Raw genomic sequence first — 12,928 nt, 5'->3', positions numbered from 1 at the left:
AATAATGTAGATATTTAAAAGAAACTATTCTAAAAAAAAAGTGTAAAATATTCTGCATAGACATATACTAGTTACTTTTTAATCTTAAAGAAATTACCTACATGTGAAATTTTGCTCTCAGCATTCATAACTTACTTCAATTGCAATCTTTAAAGACTCAATCCAAAGGAAATATGAAGGAGAAATGCCTATCAATGTACCTAAATTGTATAAAGATGAAGGGAACAACCCTTTATAATTAGAGCTACAAAAATTTGAGTATTTGATATAATTTCATATTTCAAAATAAATTGATCCAAATTCCATATATATATAAATATACATATATATATATATAACTTAACTGGTATGCGATCTAAGTCATTAAATATCATAAATACTTTTATACAAAATTTTTTACAAACAAACAAATATAAAATACATATAAACTGATTTCTGAAGGCGGAAGATTCCGAAACCTTCGTTTAAAAAAGATGCCCGTGGAAAAGAATTCTGTTCTTGAGTNATGAAAAAAAAAAAAAAAAAAAGAAAATTTGATGATTCAAGTATGTTACATGAAACATTCATGTAAAAAATACAAAAATATAATTGTCCTTCTAAAAAATTTTATTATTATTATTTTTTTTTATTTTTATTTTTTCATTTTGAAATTCCTGGGTCACTTATCTTGTCCTAGAATACAGTCTGTAAATTATAACATGCACACTTCTTTGCAAAAATAGATATCAATTATCAAGCAAAGTACTGATGAAAATAATCCAAGTAGATTTGCATGTTTATTAGTGTAACGGTTGTCAATCTCCAATGTTCTCATTTTCGAGATTTTCGTTAAGATGGAACACTTCTGTATCGTTAGGTGAATTTGGCATTGCAATCTCCAAGAATTCGGGAATGGTGTCGCCGCTGGAATTTGGTTGCGGAGAAGGTGGAGGTGGAGGAGGAGGTGTTAACGTTATCGATTGTCCGGATGAGCCGTATCCCAGTCCGTAATGTTTAGATCGAATATATACAGTAAGCGGCATTTGAATCCCTTGTCCGTCTTTACCTAATCCGCTTCCTGGTTCCCAACCCATATTTTTCAACATTATATTTCCAAGATTTGATTCTGGAATTGGCCCTGATGTTTCACCAACAAAACCTTCAAATAGTAGAATAATTATTATTGATAATACTCTTTAAACACAACTCCTTACTAAAAAATCATTAATTTTTAAGATAACCAAAAAAATTAGCTTGGATAAAAACTCCAAAGCCATAAATGACTTGGACATAATGATTTGAGTAAAAATTTCCAATCTAATCTGTTTGGTTTCCTAAAATAAAATTATATCTTTTAATAAAAAATCTTACAATTAATTTAAATATGTGAAATATAAAAATTATTATTATAATTTTTAATATCTAAAATATATGTATATTTCCAAAATTAACACACTTATTATTATACAAAAATAATTAACTAATGATAACTTTAATAAAACGATTTTACGTTTTTACTATCATCATAGATTCATGCATTCTGTTACTTGTCAATGGGATAAACCTTCAGGTGAGATTTATATTTTTTATTAATTTCAGAAAATTTGTTTCATATAATCAACATTTAATATTTAATGTACTATTTTCGACTAATTACGATAATACGATATAGTTAACACTTGTGCATTATTAGCTATACATTAAGGTATATAACAGTAAAAAAACAGCTTAAATACATGATAATAATAATAACATTTCATTTCATTTATTTATTATTAAGGAAGATAATAAAATTACAAAACTGATTATAATAGCAAAGTTTTATAAGTGTATTTTAAATTAAATGTTTTGTATGTGTTAATTCCAATAATACTATCCATGATTACAATAAGTAGATTATGATGTAAAGCATTTAAATAGATCAATGACTCAAAAATGATTTTTAGTTAAAAAAAAAATTTGAATATCCATCATTTTTGTATGATTTATGTCAAATAAAATATTTTAGCTATGTGAATTTCTTGATTTAAATTTTATGGCAAAGGTTTAATTAATACAAAATAAGCCATCAAGACTTTTCACTCACTCAGTAACTCTTTAATAAAATTATGTAACTCTTACAACATTCAAACAGAAATATGAAATAGAGAAATCCATAAATATCAGTTATAGTTATAATTAATTACAATGCCAGAAATAATTCTCTTAGTTTTTATGTATTAAGGAAAATAGAAATAAAAAAAAATTTTGTAGAAAGTCCTTGTCTGACTATTTTACACATTCTAACAGTAGTGATAAATTTTAAAGTAATTAACCTTTAAACATTTTTATTTATTTACTAAGAAAGTTAGTCCTTGAAAGATTTAAACTTTATTTTTCTTTTTAAAATTTTAAAACTGTCGATTGAAATAATTCCAAAGTATGTTCAATATATTATTTATTTCATCAGTTATCTTGTAACTAAATATATCTTGTAACAATATATCTTGTAACTAAAGAAACCTAAAATAAAGTAGACAAATGTACTTTTAATATAAAAAGCTTATAACATTGTTCTATGTCCTATATTAATTTATATTTGCTCATAATGTCAATTTTATATACTTAAAATTTTCAATATAAATACAGTGTTACAAAAATGGTGGGCTAGCTTTTCACAGTCATACTATACTTACTAAAATGAAGAAAGAAAAAATTTATGTATGTACATGGTTTAAAATGATATACAGTCAAACCTTAGTTTTTGAACAAATCAGTTCACAAACAGAATTTCAAACTCATATTTTCCCCAGTTGCTGTACAATAACTCAGTTGCTGAACAAGCTATGTGGCAAGAGCCGACAACAGATTAGAGACATACAGATGGTCAACTCCCTATATTTTCTATGTTAAAGAAAGTCGATGGCCTGACCAATCAGCCACACAACTACTGATTTAGAAGTTAGTGTGAATGAGATTGTCTGTGTCACTAGATGTCATGACATAAATCATTGATGACGTTTCTATTTAAATTAGATTTCAATATGCATGCGGGAAAAATACTACTTCCATTGAATGTGTTACAGTTGAATTTACATTAAATTAATAAAAGCCATGTTAATTGACATTTATGTAATAAATGGCATCCAAGAATTTGTCTTTAAAGGTTGTTAAGTCAAATTAAATAACAAAAATTTATTATATATAATACAATATTATATCATATCATATACAATATTACATTGCATTTGTAGGCATTTTTAGCATGAAATACAACCAAAAATAGTAAAAAAAAAGTCTTTATTTTGGGGGTCATGAACAGATTAATCCTTTCTGTATTGTTTCTTATGGGAAAATTTGTTTCTATTTGAGAACAAATCAGTTATAAAACAACTTTTAGGAATGAATTATGTTTGAAAACCAAGGTTTGACTCTATTCCAAGGTTTATCCCCTTTATGTGTTGGCAGTATCCCATAGGTGATGCACAATTGTATGTATTATATGATGCTGATCACATTATTACTGTTAAATATGTTATTTGGATTTTTCTTACTACTTCAATCATGGAAGATGGATTTTGAATCGGCCGTGCAGAAACTTACAACTTGGCCCAAACAGTCTCTGGATCACAATTCCCTAAACTTCCACCCAAGTCATTTAAATGATTTGTACTCCAGTTCATGATACTGTAGATATTCAACAGAGTATAAAACAGATACCAGTATACCCTTTGAATATATCCTCTGAAAAATCTACCATGTCAGTAATTTTCTTAATTTGGCTTCACTGTTGTAACCTTACACTGTACTATTTGAATTGATTAAACATAATCATTTTGAACTGAATACAGATATTTTATTGTTAAAAGAAAAACTGAAAATGGGTATACCTCAGAAACAATGCATTTAACACAATATGCTAATATAAACTTTTTCATTTCTTTGAATATAGTACAACTGTTATTGCAGTACAGTGTTAATCATTACATAGAATTTTTTAAATAGATTTGCTGCATTGGCTATAAAGTAACTTTTGTAGTTTTACACAATACAGTAGCGTAGTGAGGGGGGTGCAAGGGGGTGTATCATGCACCGGGCGCCACTCGCAGAGGGGTGCCCAAATGGTCTTCAAGATAAACTATATGTGTTTCTGGAGGGGGAGGGGTGCCAATAAAGTGTTGTGCCCCGGTTATGTTCACTACGCCACTGACACAATAATACTATAATATATAGTACTATTAATATTGGACATAGTATTGTATACAATACTCTGTATCTATTATATTTTTGTTATCCTCTTGAGATGATCAATTTTCCTATGTTTTGGAGGTGGTCGACAAAAGTTTCACTGTATATATTTTTCTCAAATACTTGGAAACTAAATTATATTTACCTTGAACAACTGGCCCAACAGGAGGAGTCCTCCGTCTTCTTTTAATATCTCCTACAAATGACCTACTTACTGCAGGATCAATATTTATAGCTTGAGTTGTATGCCTAATAAATAATAATAATAATGAAAATTAAACAGAAATAGAATTTTCAAAACAATCTGCATAACAAAATATTCACAATTGTGCATCCTGTATTTGAGAATTTGCCATCATTTTTCTATTTACTATTAGAAAAATTTAAGTTAAATTTATAGTCTCCATCAACAATAAATTCTTGATGAAAACGATTATAGAAATCCAAACTTAATTAAGCATATCAGAGTAGAAAACTGTAGTTAATAAATTAGCTGAGAAGGATTTGATGATTTAGAAATGACCAACACTACAGAGAAGTTACATCAAAGGATCCAAAAGAATTAATTACAAATGATAAATAATGACTTTAAAATGAAGAAGAAAGCCTCAACTTCAGAGAATTCATAATAAAAAGCAGCATCAAGATTCAAAAATAATAATACAAACATACAAAAATTAATTTTTTATAGGAAAATATGTTTTTTCACACATAAAACATTCTTTTCTTATTAATAACAAAAAATGACATTTTACATGCTTAATATTTTTGAAAATAGAGTTCTATTTATATTATGTGTAACATTCTGCCTAACAAAAGTTTAAATTTTGAAGTTTTTCTGAATATAATCTTAAAAGTATGCCATTTTACTATATTCTTAATATTGTTGGAAGCTTATTGTGGAATTTTAATATAAAAGTTAATAAATATAAACAATACCACTTTCATTATTTTTATAACAACATTGATTTTTTCACGTGAAATATCTTATAATTAGCATGGTCAAGGAGTGTTCGATGTTTTTAAATCATGCAGATGCAAAGATGCTAAAGTCATCTAAAGATTTTCAGACTTTATATCAAAATATAACTGTTTTTTATAGCAATATAATTAAATTTGTCCTAATTATTTTTATATTTGTAACTTCACTGCTCATAGACAAAGTATATAATTTCAAGTATGCCATTTGCATATACCTAGTCATTTCTGCAATTATGGACAGAATCAGCTATAAATGAGAACAAACAAGCAGAATAAAGCAAACTGATGCAGTAGTAGTTAGCCTAACTTACTCTTAGCACTAATGTATTTATATGATGTATTACAAATTTGATCATTAAGTGCATAATTTTTATAAACTATGTTATAAATCATTATCCCATGAAGCCTGTTGAATTTTAGTAGGCAAATAATAGTATGGAATATCCATCTTTTGATTTTTTTTAATTGTAATATCTCACTTAAAATTTCTGTCAAAGTACAATTCCTTGATTAATGTGGTTAATTAATCCCTCGATGCTATAGTGTATATCAAAATTGCATTAATCAAATATGGTATCTATGTTAAGTAACAACAGCTGATAAAGCCATGTTAATTAAAACTTCTGTCATGCATATAAAGGGATTGCCATAATTAATTTCACGTGTTAAGCAAAACCATGCTAAACAAGGGAGACTTGTATTTGATTTTATCAAAAAACATATTTCTCTTAACAATTATAATTTCTTGTCTTTTTTTTTACAAGGATGCAAATTATTATTCATACACACTCAAAATTCAATTAAAGCCTGTTCTAATTGTAATAAAGTGCTTAATTTTAAATTATGCTCATTTGAAATCTATAAAAATATATATTAATTCAGCAGTGATAACCTTAATACTTTATATATAAAGTGAATATAATACAAAACATTCAATAATACGTAGTATATTTTTTAACAGCTCCAATTTAAAAATTTCAAACAATAATAAGCCATGTCATTTTATTGAACAATACTTTATGAAGTCCATAAATTTTAGTGCTTTCAAAGGCTAATGCTCATCTTCAGGGATAAAAACTCTTTGATATAAAAATATAATGTTAGGTGAAATGATCCTCCACTGTCACAAAATTCTAAAAATTTAAAATTTTTTTAAAATTCTATATTTGTTCCTATTATTTCTACCAAAAAAGAAACAGTTTAGCCTAGTATCTGGCACAATCCAAAAAATAGAAATTTTAAGACGTTTAAAAAATTTTTGAAATTTATTCCAAGTATTAAGAACTTGATTACAGCTACTTGGTTTTTTACAATATGTACATTTTTAATGTGATATTGTATTTTCTGAAATCATAATGAGTAAATATTCAAACTTTAATAACATCTAGAGTAAAATTTGTTTAAAAATCAGTCAAACTTTTGTAAGTGATAAATGGTAACAAAAATCCTTTTCATTATTTTAAAATTTTGAAGTTTTTACAAATTATATACCTCTGCTACCTTGTTTTTATTATAATAAACATCATTAGAAAATACATCATCCTTCATTTATACATTTTAAATCAGGTTATTCTCATTAATTTTTCTGAGAGGAGTAATACAGGAAGTTGGATTGAATAATAAACTTTTATGACTGACCATTTACAGTTTAGTCCAAGTTTTGTAAATGGAAATTAAAACATCTTCTTCCAACCCAAGCTCCTGCATGATTCTTGTGAAAAGTTATCATAATCTTGGAGAAAAATTATGTATAAAAATTAATAAGAAAGTATATAAATAAAGCAGTAAATAGAAATCAGTTTTCTGGCTGTGAGATGAAAGAATAAAACACAAACATTCAAAGTAGAAACTTACATATAGTATTTCATTCATTGAATAAAATTTTTGTGTTTTATCCATTTTTCTTACACTCAGGAAACTTATTTCTGTTTACCAGTAACATTAATGTGATGTATGCCATTTTATAAATTCAGTATAAATAATTTCAAAGTAGTTACCTTGTTTTAATAAGAATTGTATTATCTCCATCTCTGTTAAGATCCAATGAGTAGAGGGTAGCTACTTGATGCAACTATATAAATGAATTAAAACACATTTTTAAATGTTATAATCCTAATACTCAAAATAATTGTAAAATGTGTAAAGTTATTTTTTAATTATGTATATAATAAGGTCATATTAGAATTACAGTAACACATTTGCCAAATACAGGAAAAATCATTTGATGTTAGTGTGATATGCATGAATAATATATTGCAATGAAATAATTTTACTTAATGTATCAAAATTTATAAATAAGTAAATATGATATTTGAATGCTACACATTCCAATGTCATATTTATTGATTTATAAAACTATTTTTAATTCATTTTACTTTATCTTATAATATAATTGAGATGGGTTAATGATAATAATAATAATAAGTGCAGAGCCCAAACAGTTAGGAGTTGAAAGTTGAAATTTCGTACACAGTTAAGGTACATTACGAGAATGTACTGTACACTAAGAAGGGATTTTTGGAAATTCCCCCATGGGGGAGAGGGAGAGAACTAAGGCTTATCCTAAAAAACTCAGCTTCTACTGTACTATTTTAGATGCAATTTTTTTATTTTTAACTATGTTTTAGTAAGGTATGCCATGAGAATGCACCCTAATAAGAAATTTTTGGAAATTCCCCGCAGGGGAGAGTAGAGGGTTAAGGATTACCTTGAAGAACTCAGCTTCTACTGTACTATTTTAGATATGATTTGTGTTTTTGACTGCATTTTAGTAGGGTATGTATGCCATGAGAATGCACATTAAGAAGGGATTTTTGAAAATTCCACACCCCGAGGGAAGAGGAGGAGAGAGTTAGTTTCAGTCAGTATAAAGTGTAAATAATAAAGAAGAAAAGTAAATAGTGGCACATATAGTATACATTTTGGAAATTAATAAACATTTTTATCATTTCCACTCTTTGGGTAACCCAAAAATAATAAATCCAAAATAAACAAATTCGAACAAATATTTGAATTGGCTCCAAATTTGAAAAATTCAAAATATAATGTTTCAAACAAGTTTTTTAGATTTTAGAATTTAAAATTAATCATTTTATTCAAGTAAGGTTATCATCAAGTAAGTTAATTCTCTATTATAATGAGAATTAACTTACTTGCCTGAGCAATGCAGGGCTCATCTGCTAGTTTCAAATAATACAGCCAAATTCTTATTGGGTCCAATAAGAATTTGGCTGTATTAATCAGGTTTGGTTTTATAGGTAATTTCATTATATTATTTAGTGATATAATTTCATTTGCTAATTTTTGATTTCACATGAGTTATTCTTACATTAACTTCTCATAAAATTTGATAATAAATAAAGCTGTCAATGTTTTTCTAATTATGAAAATTTATATTATATTTATATTATTCATGTGTTTACAATACACTTCATAATATCAAAATAATTTCAGTTAAAGTAATCAAATGTATTATCAAATTAAAGCCAGACAATTTGCCAAATTATTGAGCTACAAAAAAACTAAGTTAATAATTTGATATGGCAGTTTAACCATCGACCATAATTGTTAACTTAGCCTTATTATAGTGATAATTTTGCAGATCAAAAATCAGGGTTGAAGCTGTTGTTTTTTTATTAAATTAATTTAATGTAATTGTAATTTTATAAATTTTTGCCTAATTTCTTTAAAGATTACATTTTATACAAATGCTATCTACATTTTGTATAATTATTAATACTTAAATCCCTTACATTAATCTGAAATTTAATATAACAGGAGTTGGCAAGCAAGAGTTCAGTGGGAGCCGAAATGTAGGTTTTGCAAAAAGCATGGGAGCTGCAGTTCTGTACTTTTTTATTCTGTACCACAGTTCTGTACTGCAATTTTATTATATAATATACATATAATATTTTAAAAATATTGAATTTTTTTAATAAACATATTTTCACAAAATTGTGGAAATAAAAATAATAATAAAAAACAGAAATTAACACTTTCAGCAAGAGCTGCATGTAACTCAAAAAGAGCTGCATTTGTCCATGTCTGTAATATAACATAATAAATTTATTTTTTAATTTAAGTGATATTTTTTAACATGTTTAAAAATGTAATAAATAATTCCAAAAATTACCATCCATTAATTCTGCAATTTATTTATTCTATTTACTTTTTTACCTAAATTAATTTTTAATTTAATTTAATGCATAACTTCTACAAAAGCAGTAAATATTGATTAAAAAAAAACTCTATTTAAAACTTTCAAAAATTTTCGAAGTATTTTAAAATTTAGAAAAAAATCTAAAAAGTTTTTAATCATAATTTTAAACTTCATCATTTGATGAAGTATATTAAATATTTATTCCTTACCACTTAAGCAAACATACTATAAAATAGACTGGCATATCACAAAATTTTTGTTCATCACCAAATTATGTCATACTATTAAAACCAGACTTAGAAGAATATTGAATATTCTGTGTTCCTAAATCTATATGACCCATTATATAATCACAATGTACCTCTTCGTATTCTTTCTGTTGTAAGTGACGTAAACACAATCTATAAAAAAAAATAATAATAATAATAAATACCTACATAAATATATATCTTTTATAATTATATTATAGTATTTATTATGAATGTATTAACATGTATTTTAACTTTTTATAATGAAAATTACAAATATTGTTACAAACAACATTTGTAAAATTGGTATTTCACTTTTGAATTATAAAATGTCAATAAACTATAAAAACAAGTCCATATTCATGATAAAATAGTTCCACAATTGATGAAGTAACAACAATAAAAGACATTTTCTTGTAGACTACTGCTGAAATTAGTTTTATTCTCTCTATAGTTCTGTGGAAATTGCCATAACTATTTTATCATAAACAGACTTACTTTTTATAGTTTATTTATTTTTTAAATCATTTATTGAACTTATTTCAATAAATAATGCAATAAATATGTAGAATGAATAATAATACAGGTATCCCTCATATAACATGATAGTTATATTCTGAAAATGTGTCATGTTATGCAAATATGTGCTATACAAAACAAAGGACTGATGCAAAACATAGGATTATGTTCCAGAAGTTAGTAAAAGTATACTATTCTTTTTTGTTACTAAGAGAAATATGTTTATTAAAGCAATCAATAATTAATTAACAATCACAATTAAAAGTACTGTATTATGCATTAATATGAATTTTAGCTAAATGAGGACATTTTCTTTTTACAAAGTATCGCCATCATCTCAGCTTTTTTGTTGAACTTGATCAGAAATATCAGCAACATTTTCATATTTTTTATTTTTATAAAAAATTTTTTATGGGTGACAAATAAATATTAATTGAAAATTTATTCTAGCAGGTCGTGTCTGTTTAGTCATGTACTGAGTGTATCTGAATTTGTATTCGATTACCAAAATACCGCCATATTTCATTCATCATTTTTACAAATGAAGTAATCATTCATAGGTAAGTAATACCTACAGTTAAAAAAAGTTTAACAACACTTACCTAAAAATGTTTAAGTAAATTTTACTAAATATGAAGATTAATCTATAAAAAAAAAACATACTGACAATCTTAAGGGCTAAAGTCTGAATGCAATGACAACAACACCTGGTTGATAAGAAAGTTAGTGCAAATTTTTTCTTCCTTGACCTATCAGTTTTCATTAAAGTAAACCTGACGAAAAGCACAAAATAATTTAAAAATTTCAGTATTCTAAAATCCACAGGCAAATTTGAGACAACTTGCATGCTTACTTGAATAAAATAAATATCGAATAACGAAGTTTACACTTAAAAATTGTGAAATTTTGTACGAATGATTTCCAAAATTGTGTTAGTGTGAAACCAAAAGTTGTGCTGTATGGGGATAAAACAGTGTTGCAGAAGTAACATGTTGTACGAAGGATACTTGTACTTCCACTCAATTTTTTGTGAAGTTTTGAAACTGAAGCCACAAGCTGTTTAGCAATTTAATAAATCTGACTGTTTTATTATGCTACTGATGTTTTTGTTCTATTCTGTTGATAAAAGAAGCTGATTAAAATTGCATCATTTTTACTAATCAACAATCCTTATTAAAAATATATTTTTAATAATTGCTAGCCTAAAAAACTGTCTTTTGAAAAATATAAATATAGTTTAGTAGAATATTGTTTTGCTCCAACCTCCTTCAAAAACTTTAAATGTAATATATAAATTAAAGTGGGATGTAATCATCAATACAGTTTATTATAGTGACCTAATGAGAAAATAATATTCTATCCTGAATGATAGTATGAAAATGAGTCATGCTTTCATTAGAAGAGCTGGTTCATAACATAGTGCAGATTACCATTTGATTTTGTTTTCTGGATAGCTTACTCAGTAAGATGCATGTACACAAAGGAGTTACTTCCAATAATAAAGATAGAGTATATACTCCATGCAGTCAGGAGAAAACTGGATTTTTCCAATATAAAAAAAACAAAAAAGATATTTAAATGAAATTTTTGTTTTATTCAATGTAATCCCCTCCCATATCGATACATGTTTTGGAACACTTGTACAGCCATTCAAACATTTTGAATATTCTTTCAAAGTTACAGTGCCGAGGACACTCATCACATTCTTCTGGATACTTTCTAGGTCAATGTTGTGTTGCCCCTTAAGTGCCATTTTGAACTTGGGGAACAATGCAAAGTCTGCAAGGGGCAAAACCCGGTAAATAGAGGGTATGATCTAGTACAGTTATCTCTTTATTGGCCAAAAACTGGCACACCTTGAGACAAGTGCACCAGTTTTTGGCCATGCATTATCATATAGAAGGATCCAGTTTTTGGCTTGGTACATGGCAGGTTGTACTCAGCGAATGTGGAGTTTTTGCCCAATTCTTGCAAAATTTCATTCAAATGGTCAACAAAAATATCCATTCAAAATGACTTTTTTTGAATGGCTATTTTTGTTTTTTTGCAATGTTATTTCTACATGAATTGTTTAAAACAATCAAAATTGTTTTCCTAGTTTTCAATGATAAAACTATTGCTCTAATTGCTTTTTAATTTATGAAAAACAGAAATTAAGTTGACTTTATACAAAATTACCATCAAGAGCAATTCTAAATCTTCATTACTCCAATAACTCCAAATCTTCTTTGTATAACCTTCTAAACAATTTTCCAGTAGCTTATTATCTTGATAACAACTAAAGTTTTCAATCCTTCACCTGGATCTTCTTCAAGTTGAATGTAAATGATGTGTTTTTAAAAATGTTCTGTTAATTGAGTGAGTCTGCAAATCAAATTTGCTGCATGACGTTATTGTTATAAAGCGGAGCACAATATATAAACCTATTTCAAATTTTTAATTTTGATATTNCCATCAAGACTTTTCACTCACTCAGTAACTCTTTAATAAAATTATGTAACTCTTACAACATTCAAACAGAAATATGAAATAGAGAAATCCATAAATATCAGTTATAGTTATAATTAATTACAATGCCAGAAATAATTCTCTTAGTTTTTATGTATTAAGGAAAATAGAAATAAAAAAAAATTTTGTAGAAAGTCCTTGTCTGACTATTTTACACATTCTAACAGTAGTGATAAATTTTAAAGTAATTAACCTTTAAACATTTTTATTTATTTACTAAGAAAGTTAGTCCTTGAAAGATTTAAACTTTATTTTTCTTTTTAAAATTTTAAAACTGTCGATTGAAATAATTCCAAAGTATGTTCAA

General features: G+C 26.3%; 1 long non-coding RNA gene across 1 annotated transcript; it reads right to left on the bottom strand.

Moving 5' to 3' along the window:
• Positions 1 to 634: 634 nt before the first annotated feature.
• On the bottom strand, positions 635 to 12,373 carry LOC111642534. Its single transcript, XR_002759568.1, has 5 exons — positions 12,292 to 12,373; positions 9,708 to 9,747; positions 7,185 to 7,258; positions 4,352 to 4,455; positions 635 to 1,138 (listed from the first exon to the last, which is right to left on the bottom strand). It is a non-coding gene; the product is annotated as an uncharacterized LOC111642534 (long non-coding RNA).
• Between the last annotated feature and the right edge of the window lie 555 nt (positions 12,374 to 12,928).

Source organism: Centruroides sculpturatus, unplaced genomic scaffold (assembly GCF_000671375.1).
Source record: "Centruroides sculpturatus isolate CEXI.00-Female unplaced genomic scaffold, Cexi_2.0 scaffold1730, whole genome shotgun sequence".
Lineage (NCBI taxonomy): Eukaryota > Metazoa > Arthropoda > Arachnida > Scorpiones > Buthidae > Centruroides > Centruroides sculpturatus.
The sequence above is the reverse complement of the archived record's forward strand: the minus strand, read 5'-3'. Positions and strand labels throughout refer to the sequence as shown.